Source organism: Taudactylus pleione, unplaced genomic scaffold (genome assembly GCF_031769625.1).
Source record: "Taudactylus pleione unplaced genomic scaffold, aTauple2 ptg000127l, whole genome shotgun sequence".
NCBI lineage: Eukaryota > Metazoa > Chordata > Amphibia > Anura > Myobatrachidae > Taudactylus > Taudactylus pleione.
In genome coordinates, this window is record NW_028284529.1 from 20,815,795 (window position 1) to 20,828,045 (window position 12,251).

The following is a 12,251-nucleotide window of genomic DNA, read 5'->3' on the forward strand; positions in this document are numbered from 1 at the left end:
GAAAAAGTGTAATATGTGAACCAGACAGTATATAAAGGAAATGTGTGAGGGAAGTACACGCTGTAAGGAATTTGTGGGTGAGATGGTGATGAAGTGAGGGGAGGATGTGAGGAATGTGTGTGTGTGTGTGTAACATGAGTGAGTATTGGGAATGTGTGTGTGCAGAGTAAGGAGGGTGGTATGTTCCTTGTCTAGGATTGGTAACCCCTTGCTGTGGGCTTCTATCAGTGATGCCTTTGCTGCTCCTCGGATTGGCCAGTAAGCTGTCAGTCGGGGGGAGTGGGAGGGTATTGGAGCTGCTCTCTCTCTCTCTGTCTCTCTCTCACTCTCTCTCTCTCTCTCTCTGGCAGCAGAGGCTTGTGGTGCCTTACTGTGTGTGTATGTATGTGCACGCCCCTGAGACAGAGAGCAGCTCAGACAGAGAGCTCCAACAGCAGCAGCAGCAGCAGCAGGGAGAGACAGGCTGGCAGCAGGATGAGCACTTTCCCCTAACCCAGACATGCACCCAAACACACAGTGCCTGCAAGGATCGCCCAGCACTGGTCGGACAGGCAGCAGACTGACTCCTCCAAGCTGCATGGAAGCACACACATTGTATGAGAGGCAGCATGCATGTCTGTCTATGTGACTGATATGTCCACTGCCTGCTCACATAAGAGGATATGAGAGTGCTCTCTGGGTAGGGGGGGAAACAAACACCTAGCAGGAAGAAAGAAGACTAAAAGCTGCTCCCACTTTGTTCTTCCTGCACAGAAGCAGCCTCCACCTGCAGCTGGGGTACCACTATCTGGCTGGGAAGGTGTCAGGATTACTTTCACCAGTTCTGTGTTTCCCTTTGTTTGTTGGGAGTTGGGATCTGCTGCCCAGGACTGTGAGGGAGAAGCAGAGATGCTGTGTACTTACTATCTTCTCTGAGTGTGAGTTACTTGTATTGGTGTGAGGAGGACTAGCGCATGGTGCTGCTGCTGGGTCAGTACTTGGCTGGACGGGCCACACAGACGTGGGCAGTGAGCAGAAGATCTTTACTGGATTACAGCTACTACAGGAGAGGAGGAGGAGGAGGACTGGGATCAGTGGGATGTGAGCAGCTGCTAGGGGGATCTGCAGACTGGGAACAGCCAGCATGAGCAGGTATTGCTACTATCCAGGCTATTACTTATCTTCTTACCTCCAGTGGGGAGAAGGGAGGGGGAGGCGGGTGAAGGGGAGGGATGTCACGCCTACTAGTACCTATGATCTGTCTCTGGCTTTTCATCTCTGATCGATACCCAAGTTGTGGATTAGAGGCTTGCAGAAATCTCACAAGGGCAAATGTGACTGGCACAAAGGGAGAGGGTCCAACACTGCCAGCTGCTTATCTACTTGCAGGGCTTCTGCTCCTGAGTCCTCTGATTTCTCCCTAGCTCTGACAGTGAAATTGCCTTTGGAGAATTTGTGTAAATAAATCAATAGAGAACAGAAAAGACAATTTTGACTAACATATTGGATAAACCGTGTGTGATACGTGATTGGAGAAGTTTCATACATAGTAATCACTTTTAATACAGCACAATAATACAATTGGGATGGCATCACTTAACATAGTACCTAGTGGTTTATTTTCACATAGGTTAACATCCCCTGTATATGTATATAGGTTTCCTAGATCTTGCATAGAGTATGGTAATACGAGGTCACATTTTATATATGATTTAGAAAAATTAATCAGGTTTGACATTTCCAATATTTCTTATATATATTTGTAATATATTTATACATTATATTATTATTTAATATATATCACTGAACTCTGAGGAGCCGAGGACGTTTTATATTGTTGTGTAGTAAGCACTACATGCAAGCTGCACAATTCTGCTCATATCATTTCTCTCCTGTTTCTTATTTGTGAATATTCAGCTTTCTGCAGTTCTTCTTTTAGTAACGAAAGAGCATTTCACCCAATTTTACGATGTATGTTTTACTGTATACATGTGTTAGTGTGCTGTGATTATATAGTATAGTGTGCTGTGATTATACATTATATGCAAATAAAAAAGTTGAGATTTTATCATCCGCACTGAATGTCCATCTTCCTGCCTAAGTGCTCTCCAACTGGTAACAGAACTCAGAACCAGAATAACAAATACTAGAGAACTTTTTTCAAATTGTTTAATATAATTTTACTTTTTATTGTGGACAGCACACTGGTACAATGGTTAATATTGCTTCCCACCCTTCCCCCCAGCATTTGGGTCATGGGTTTGATTCCAACCATGGCCGTATCTGTGTGGAGTTTGTGTGTTCTCCCCACGTTTGTGTGGGTTTCCTCTACACACTCTGGCTTCCTTCTGCAGAACAAAAACACACTGAGAGGTTGTTTTACTTCTGCCAAAATTAACCCTATTATATGTCTTTGTGGTGAGGAATTTAGATTGAAATTTATTGCATACCTTAGATACAGTAGGCTTTTCCCCCCTTTTTTGAGGCACATATAATGAATAATTTTACTGGGGAGGTGGTTTTATGTTCTCTATACCCAAGGGTGATATTTTTTATATAACAGGTAAATTACCCAATAAACATGATTATGGATAGTTTCCTAAGCTTTATTCTTGTTAAGCCTGCAAGATTCCCCAGAAAATCCCCCCTGACTATGTCTATGTTTGTCTTAATTGTGTTTATTTTGCAGATTCTTCACTGTAGTCACATAATGTTTATGTTGCTCTAAGGAGCTAACACCTTAACAGATGTTATAGCTGTTCCATTTTGTTTTGTCCCTGAAAACTGTAAGCTACACTTATGCTAAAACACGTACAGATCCCGTTTTCACAATAGTCCCTGTTGCTCTGATAGTTTCAACACTGGCATCGCCTACATCCGTTTGGGTAGTTTATGAGGATAAATGGATTGTATTGTCTAACGGACTAGTGTAACCTGATACATCCATTTCCAAATAATATGGGTTTCAGATGGGCAGAACTTTGGGAAGTTCTTACTCTATTCCCTCTCCTGCTGAATGATCCTGCTACAAAGCATAGTACAGAATGTGTTAGCACAAAAGAGGTTATAGCATATCATGATTGACTGAACAAGAGCAATCACTTAGTTTATTCCCACTTGCCTATTTTGTACAAATAGCAACAATGGAGAAAAGGTAAATCTCCTTTTTCCTCTGCACACAAATTGTATAGACTTGCTACTTATAACAGCAAGTGGTTTTGTGACAGTTTTCTTGAAATTTTCATCCCATGGGAACTGCCATTATTGTATTTTTAAAGTGTGAAATTGACAGGTTGGGCAGTTTCATAAATTCAGCTGTCAACTTGTACCCAGTTAAAATAGCTAAGAGCTGTAAATATGCCAGCAAGGGGTTTTCTGAGAAGCAAGTCTATGCAGTTTTTATTTTATTTATTATGGTGGGGTGAGGATCTCAGACAAGAGGGGGCCTGGAGATTTAATTAACTGCTCTTTTTCACAACTTGGTTTTCCAATTTTAGTTTTGCCTCTGGCTGGGGGCTGGAGATATTGTTGGGGGTGTAGAGAGTAGGAGTGAGAAGACACATTTAGACCAGCCTGAAAATGAGATTCAAGCAACACCTGCCCCCATTATGTTGGCAAATACTTTCACTGCTATACTTATTTTTATTTTGTGTTTTGTCTTCTACTCGTCTTCAGTCATTTTATTTGCTCTTTTGCCTTTTTGCTTACTGTCATGCAAATTTGTTTAGATAAAATGTTTGTTTTCAGTCATCAATTGTTTACTTTCAGAGTTGGACACAGGCACCAATCACTTTTCAATGTTCATTAAACAGAGATAAAACCCATACTGTACAATCCTTTTTAAGACATCTCTCTGTGCTGAAAAAAAACAAACAGTAGCAAAATATAAAGAATACAGTATACACAATACAAAAATTTTCATATAACCACAAAAAGGTTCATTAAAAAAGTTACCAAATGAATTATATTGCATTTTAGACAATAAAAACATCTGCAAAATGAAGAAACAAATCTTCTATCATAAGGTGTATGCCTGGAAATCATGCCATGTAATGAAAGCACTGTCAAGAATTATTTTCAGTTTGCAGATCCAAATGGTCCTTAGGCTACAGCAGTGCCACTGTTCTTGAACACACGGTGAACACACAATCATGTTTGTGCGCTATGTCATGTAAAGAACTGCTTTACCCAATAATGGCAATGGGATTTCCCTGTCCCTGCTGCTGTATGTTAAGCCACTAGGGGCCTGTAGAAACTGCACTTGTGCAGTAAATACAACTGCTAAACATATGCTAACCCATTCAGCATACATGAAGGTTTTACCACAAAGGCAAAGCAATGGAGCGCTTGGTGTCCTAAGGACATATGTGAAATAAAGTCGCTCAGAGTTGTTCCTTTTCGGCCTGACTGACATGGCCTCTTTCATTAGAACATCTCTTATATCACTTGTGGCCAGCATGATACCTCACGTTTTTTGTCTGGTCACTGCGTGAAAATACTAGTTCTTCCACCAACACTTTTTTAAGGCGGAAAGAGTTAATAGAAGCTAGCTTTATCGACTTCAAACAAAACAATAGCCAAAGACACAGATTGATGGTATATTGAAATAAGCTGTCTTAAAAGCTGAGACAGTTTTTGCAAGAATAAACAGCCCAGTTCCTTTACAGGCGTGTGGTCAGCATCCGAAAGATACAAATCGAAGATGCACTGCGTAGTTTTGAGTGTCAGTTTCACAAATTCAAAATCGACCAAGCATGGCGGGTTTGATAGACATTAGGCAATGAGGTCAAGTATGCTTACATTGCTTTTTTTTTCAAACTGCCAGGGCAGCCTATTTGTAAAGGTACATAGATGTGGAAATTTACATATTGAATTTCCTTCAAAAAGGTAGCTGAAACCTGAATAGCCAACCATTGATAAGAATTAGAAAAACCCTTCAGTTTCAATAAATGCAGTTACATTTTCAGATTTCACTAGAAACCGATGTATACTGAAAAGTTTGAGACTGTTAACATAGAAAGGAACGTATGTATGCTGTTAACATCAATGACTTCTCAGTAGGCCTTTAGACCACTTCCAAATAAGACACTAAGGAGCCCCTCCATTATGAAGTTCCTACTTTATCATCCTTTGTCCATAAACTTTTAGCCAGACTGGTTTACAATATATTGCAAATTGCTTCTGCTTATATTTTACGCTCAACAGTATTTTCTACAATGGCCGTTTGCAAACGGCAATTTTAAAGGCTGTCGCTCGGGCATGTTAAAAACAATTGGCAAAATCATTGGGTTTCCATTATAATGATTTGTCAGATGACAGAAAAGTGGATCATTTATTTTAACCTGTGATGTCCTCTGTACAAGATGTGCATGAATTGCATGACTGTAAAGGATGTGCGATGATGTTAAAAATGATTGTAGGAGATTGATGTGCCTGTAAATTCTGTTCCAACAAGCCTTGGTATTGCTAAAGCTTTCATGAATTCTCAGTTCTGGATTAGACTGCATAGTGCTTGTGTGTTTAAATTAAGTGAATTTCAACCACCATATTTTAAGTTGTGTGATTTAATTCAGGTAAATGCTAGATCATGATTGATGTTCGAGAACGGCGAGGAAGCTGCTTACAACAACTGAATTTCTCATTTTTATTTCCCATTTTACCATATTGTTTTTCCACGTTTTCCCCAGTTCTGCCAAGTGGGACTAACGCAGAATTTTAGGCTTACAGCTAAATACTATTATTATTATTGTTATTATTATTTTTATATCTTTCAAAGCAGCTGCATGTATGTAAAAATGGCTTGGTAAATGAGTTCTAAATGTAGTACTATCCATATGATGTGTCAATGGAAAATATATTTTACCTAAAAGAGTACTACATATTTCTCTTTACTTTGAATAAATATGATGTATCATTAAAAGCGATATACATTGGTCCCTCTAGTACTAATTTAAAACAAAAACAGCATGCAAATGCAGCAAGTGGTATGATTGCTGTGAGGTCTGATATTTTGAGCTGATTTCTTTATAGATATTTTCAAATATACCATGTAATGCATATAAAAGCATTGTGTGGTGCATTTATACTCGGGCTGCATGGAAGAGAACATGGAAATGCGTTTCATGCAGATGGAAGAAATGCACTGACAGAAATGCAGCTTTACGTGTTCAGGGTGCGAATGTCTTAGAATTGAATTGATATCTAGTAATGTATAGAATAGGCTTTCGGTGGATGACAATTGCAAATCTTCCACATTTTTTATTTCCTTCTGGTTACCACACATTTTGTGCAAGTATTATTGTGACTAAAGACGTAATAATAGAAGAAAAGAAGTCCCTTACATAAGAAACACTGATGTGTTATGTACTGCTCCAGTTGTTGATTCCTGTAAGTTGAGTAGCTGTATGAGAAACCTACTTGAATGAGACACAGACATGTTCTAGGCCAGACTACTCACAAATGGAATGCAGAGAATGTGTTTCCCTCAGTGCCTGCCAGCCTGTGCTGATCCCATTGACATTACCTTACCTATACCCCTTTCAGCACCATGCCAATTATTTAGACTTAGTGACTGGAAATCCACTTTCATTAATCTTTTCTTTGGCGTATCCTAGTAATAATGTCAGATGGCTTTTATGGCCTTTGCTGCACAATTATATATGCTCATATCTTATCTGAAAAAACAAACAAAACATTGACTTAATTAGCAAACCAATTGTATTGTGAAGCTTCACACAACTGTGCTGCGCAGCAAGGTTTTATAATGCTCCTCTCCTGGCATGGCTGTTTGGCAAAGTCTTTATCATATCGCCTTTTAAAATCTTTAAATGGACATTGTTAAAATAGTGTACGTATGTATGTGCACATTTAAGATACTCTGTATCCGGACGCTATTTGCGCTCGCTCGTTCAGACAAAAGGGCCGGATATTTAAATTGAGCGCTCGCTCTTTGCAGTCTGTTGACGCCTCTATGTCTGAGCGAGCGAACGAAACATGCGCTCGCTATTTTGTAAAGACGCCCCTTGGCCGCTCGCATCATACGTCATCTCCGCTATTTATTAGATTAATCGAGTACATCGAAAGGCATCTGAACTGCTCGCAGTGCTTGTGGTAGCATTTTCCTACCGCAATCATGCGAGCAGTTCAGGCTAAAAGACAACCAAGTGACGTGGTCGATGACGCTGCTTTGTTAATTATGCACACCCTTAAAATGCCCGTTTTTACCTTTTGGCACGCCTGCGTTTGGATCTCCACTCCCCGTTTTCAAGCACCTTCCCCTGTTACCACCCACAAACGCCTCATTCTGTCACTCAAATTAGCAGGCATTCGCTATTTTGCGAGCACACAATTTCCGACCGCAATGACTGGTTCGCGCATGCGTATTACAACCCATACGCATGCGCAGTTGTGCGAACATCGCTCGGAGCGAACGAGCGGCCGCTTACGAGCGGCTCTGAATCAGGCCCACAGTTCTCTATTTTGTTGATGTAAAATAGAAACAACGCTGTAATTTATTTTTTTATGTTGATGTTGGAATATTGGAGGCTCCATGGTGCAGCTGACGTTGTAATTGCTGTTGTTTTTCTCTCATTAATTCAGAATTGTAACTTTTCACTGTGCTGTTAAATAATTGCTACTTTTGTGATCTATAATTATCATATAGGGTTGTCTATACCCTAAACTTAACCACATAGGCAGTAATATTGTTGGCAAATGTCTTGATTGCTCACACCCTACTCTGCACCTGGTTTAAGAGAAGGAGCACATTAGTAACATAATTTCAGCATATGGTAGTGTGGCTTTAAGTTCCATGTGTACAATTTGGAATAAAGGTGATTTATGCTAATCATTAATAATAGAGCTCTACTAATGCGTGGAATTTCTGACGATGTCACTAGTCACACATATTCATAGAAAGATATATATGTTTATTTTTTTATATATATATATATATATATTGTATATATCGTGTTTAAGAGGTGCATTTATCAAAGAGCGAGGAGAGAGATGAAATTGAGAGTACAAACCAATCAGCTAATAACTGTAATTTTACAGGCTGTGTTTGAAAAATTACAATTACAGTAGGAGGTAACTAGATGGTACTTTGGAGTCTATGTACTAAGCCTTGGAGAGAGATAAAGTGGACGGAGATAAAGTATTAACCAATCACCTTCTAACTTTCATTTTTCAAACAGCCTGTAAAGTGACAGTTAGGAACTGATTGGTTGGTACTTTATCTCCGTCCACTTTATCTCACTCAAATTTATCTCTCTCCAAGCTTTGATAAATACCCTACATATTTATTTGTTGAGCAGATACCATTTATGAATGTCACAGAGGGACACTCGTCTATGGATAGTTGTTAGTCCTCTTTTATAATAAATATAGTTTCATGTAGTTTAGTATATTAAATATAGTTTAAACTATAGTTGTGAATTTTACATCTTTTATTCTCCACTGTAACTAGAGGTCACCTAGAAAAAAATAATTTATACCACTTGTATGAAGAGTTGATGTAAACCAGGGGGGAAAATAAGGTCACAAAATAGTTTTAGGTTTCTCGTTTAACCATAGTTTTGGCAAGTGGTGGAGTTCAGCGATGAGCAATAGGGAAGAAAATGTTATGCATTAAAGGAAACATCAAGCCACATTCAACTGAACCCACAGTCCACAGAGTATAATTCACAGGAAAAAGAGTCTCAAAGTTTCTTTTATATCATTAGGAACAAAACAAGAAGTATGTGTATCTTAGAAAGTTCACTGCAACTGTCCTTGCCTGAAAGCTTATGTTTTGGGAGCCGTGATGGATGTTCAATGCCTGTAGCCAGTTGTGGAGTTTGCTGTGAGGTCATTGTTGCTAATGGAGGGTTGGAATTTACTGTCTCTTGTCTCTATGCCAGCATGATCAGCAGCATTGCTGAGTAAAAACTGAGCATCACATCACCTCTGCTAGAAACACAGGGAATTTTTATTTTAAATTTCCAACTGAAAACTTAACTACCGTTTCCCCAGCAGATTGATCATGATTTGAGAGAGTCATGTAGCCAAACACCATGTGAATCTCAGTATGAGAGGATATATTAACATTTACAGGCATATAGATCAATACGCCAGGTCAGTCTGTAATAAACTGGTCCCCACCCATGACCTTTTTATCTCCAACTCTCTGAATCTCCTAGCCATCACTGAAACTTGGATCTCACCCTCTGACACCACTTCTCCTGCTGCTCTATCCTCTGGGGGCTTTGCCTTCTCCCACACCCCCCGGCCTGGGGGTCGCCATGGTGGTGGAGTTGGGGTCCTTCTATCCACCAGTTACTCATACCAGCTAATACCCTCTGAACCATCCCTTACATTCCCCACATTTGAGGTTCATGCTATACGACTCTTCCAACCAGTAAACCTCAGAGTAGCTGTCATTTACCGTCCCCCTGGCTCTCCCTCCAAATTCCTTGACAACTTCGCTTCCTGGCTCCCTCACTTTCTCTCCTCAGATCTTCCCTCCATTATCCTAGGTGATTTTAATATTCCTATTGACATTCCCACAGAATCCTCTGCAGCTAAACTCCTTACCCTCACCTCTTCATTTGGTCTCGCCCAATGGACCTCCTCACCCTCCCATGTGAGTGGGCACTCACTTGACCTGGTCTTTACGCACCGTTGTGATATTTCTGATTACTCCAATTGCCCATTCCCCCTCTCTGACCATCACCTTCTCTCTTTTAACCTATCCCTCTCTCCTTGCCCTCCTCTAACTCCTAAGGCTACCATTACTAAGCGTAATATTGAGGCTATTGACACTGTTGCTTTTTCCTCCCTGCTGGACTCTCTTCTCTCCCCTATCATTTCTCTCTCCTGTCCTGAACAAGCTACTTCCCTGTACAATTCCTCCCTTGCTTCTGCTCTTGATTCTGTTGCTCCAGCAATAACCACTCACCCTCGCAGATCCACACCACAACCCTGGCATTCCAAATGCACCAGATACCTACAAAAGTGTTCAAGAATTGCGGAGCGTCAGTGGAGAAAGTCACGCTCTAAGGCTGACTTCCTCCATTTCAAATTTATTCTCTCCTCCTACAGTGCTTCCCTGTCTCTCTCCAAACAAACATATTTCAAGAACCTCATCTCCTCCCAGTCCTCAAACCCCCGGCGTCTCTTTGCCACTTTCAACTCCCTACTCTGCCCTTCCCCTCCTTGCCTTCCCTCCTCGCTCTCTGCCCTCGACTTTGCCACCTACTTTACATCTAAAATTGACTCCATACGTGAGGACATCATATCCCATCAGACCCTTAGCACTCCTCTCCCTCCTTGCCCTTACCACCCCTCCCCTTCTGTCTCACCAACTCTGACATCCTTCTCCCCTGCTTCTGGAGAGGAAGTCTTGGCCCTCATCCGGTCCTCCCCTCCTTCCACCTCCCCTCTTGACCCTATCCCTTCCCGTCTCCTCTCCCACTTGTCTCCTTCTGCCTGTTCCCATCTGGCTCACCTCCTTAATCTTTCCCTATCATCTGGCACTCTCCCTTCTGCATTCAAACATGCTCTTGTCTCCCCCATTCTTAAAAAACCTACCCTTGATCCTAACATACTTTCAAACTATCGACCCATCTCTCTTCTCCCTTTTGCTTCCAAACTCCTTGAGCGTATTGTCTACAACCGCCTTACCACCTTTCTTTCCTCCCACTCCCTCCTTGACTCATTTCAATCTGGCTTCCGATCTCTCCACTCCACGGAAACTGCCCTCACGAAAGTCAGCAATGACCTCCTTGCTGCCAAATCCAAGGGTCACTACTCTCTGCTCATTCTCCTTGACCTCTCTGCTGCATTTGACACTGTAGACCACCCTCTCCTCCTGCAAATCCTTTACTCTCTCGGTTTACGTGAAACTGCCCTCTCCTGGCTTTCCTCCTACCTCTCTGATCGTTCCTTCGCTGTGTCCTCTCATGACTCCTCTTCCCCTCCACTTCCACTAAAGGTAGGAGTTCCCCAAGGTTCTGTTCTTGGACCTCTCCTTTTCTCCCTATATACATCCTCTTTAGGTGAACTCATTAACTCCTTTGACCTCCAATATCATCTCTATGCAGATGATACTCAAATTTACCTTTCCACCCCTGAGCTCACCCCTGAGCTCCTTACCCGTATCTCCAACTGTCTCTCTGCTGTCTCTTCGTGGATGTCCCAGCGCTTTCTTAAACTTAACATGTCTAAGACTGAGCTGATCATCTTCCCACCCTCTTCCACTACATCACTTTCCACAATTTCGTTATCTATTGATGGCACAACTATCTCCTCTAGCCCCAAAGTGCGCTGTCTTGGAGTTATCCTAGACTCCTCCCTCTCCTTTAAACCGCACATTCAGCACATCTCGCAGTCCTGCCGTTTTCACCTAAAAAATATCTCCAGGATTAGACCCTTCCTCACCCAGGATGCCACTAAAACCCTCATCCACTCACTGGTCATATCCAGATTGGACTACTGTAACCTTCTCCTAGCTGGCCTCCCAGTCTCTCACCTCTCTCCACTACAATCTGTTCTCAATGCTGCTGCTCGGCTCATCTTCCTCTCCAGACGTTCTATATCTGCTTCCCCTCTCCTTCAAGCCCTACACTGGCTCCCCTTCCCCTTCAGATGCCAATTCAAGGTTCTTACATTCACCTACAAAGCCCTCACCAAATCCTCTCCCGCATACATTTCTGACCTTCTCTCCCTTCACACTCCCACCCGCCCACTTCGCTCAACTAATGCATGCCGCCTCTCTTGCCAACTGATTACTTCCTCCCACTCCCGCATCCGAGATTTTGCCCGTGCTGCTCCCTACCTTTGGAATGCTCTCCCTCTCCCTATCAGACTCTCCACCTCTCTACAAATCTTCAAACGGGCTCTCAAGACCCACTACTTCATCAAGGCCTTCCAGCACTCCTCCTAACCCACCTCATGCTCTTTCCTTCCTATCTTCCCCTTCTGTGTCACGCCTGTCTGTCTGCCCCTCCCCTTAGAATGTAAGCTCTCATGAGCAGGGACCTCTTCCCTCATGTGCTTCTCTTTACATTTTCTTCTACTCTCTACTCCCCATTAGGGCACCTAACACGGGACCGCCAACTCCCGGCAGCTTATTGTGAGTGCTTTAATCACTATTTCAGCAATGTATATAAGTTGTGTCCCTGTCCTGCACTGTAATGTACTGTAAGTTACTTGTTTCTTGTTCACTTATTAGTTCTATGTACTATGTAAGGCGCTGCGGAACACTTGTGGCGCCATATAAATAAAGGATAATA

General features: G+C 41.9%; 1 protein-coding gene across 1 annotated transcript in view; it reads left to right on the forward strand.

Annotated features, from left to right (window-relative positions):
* Window positions 1-466: 466 nt before the first annotated feature.
* The window catches only part of PTPRD (protein tyrosine phosphatase receptor type D), a 359,458-nt gene continuing 347,673 nt past the window's right edge, over window positions 467-12,251 (forward strand). The window contains exon 1 of the mRNA XM_088472635.1: window positions 467-1,131. The gene's annotated coding sequence lies outside the window, so the exon portion shown is untranslated. The remainder of the gene's footprint in view (window positions 1,132-12,251) is intronic.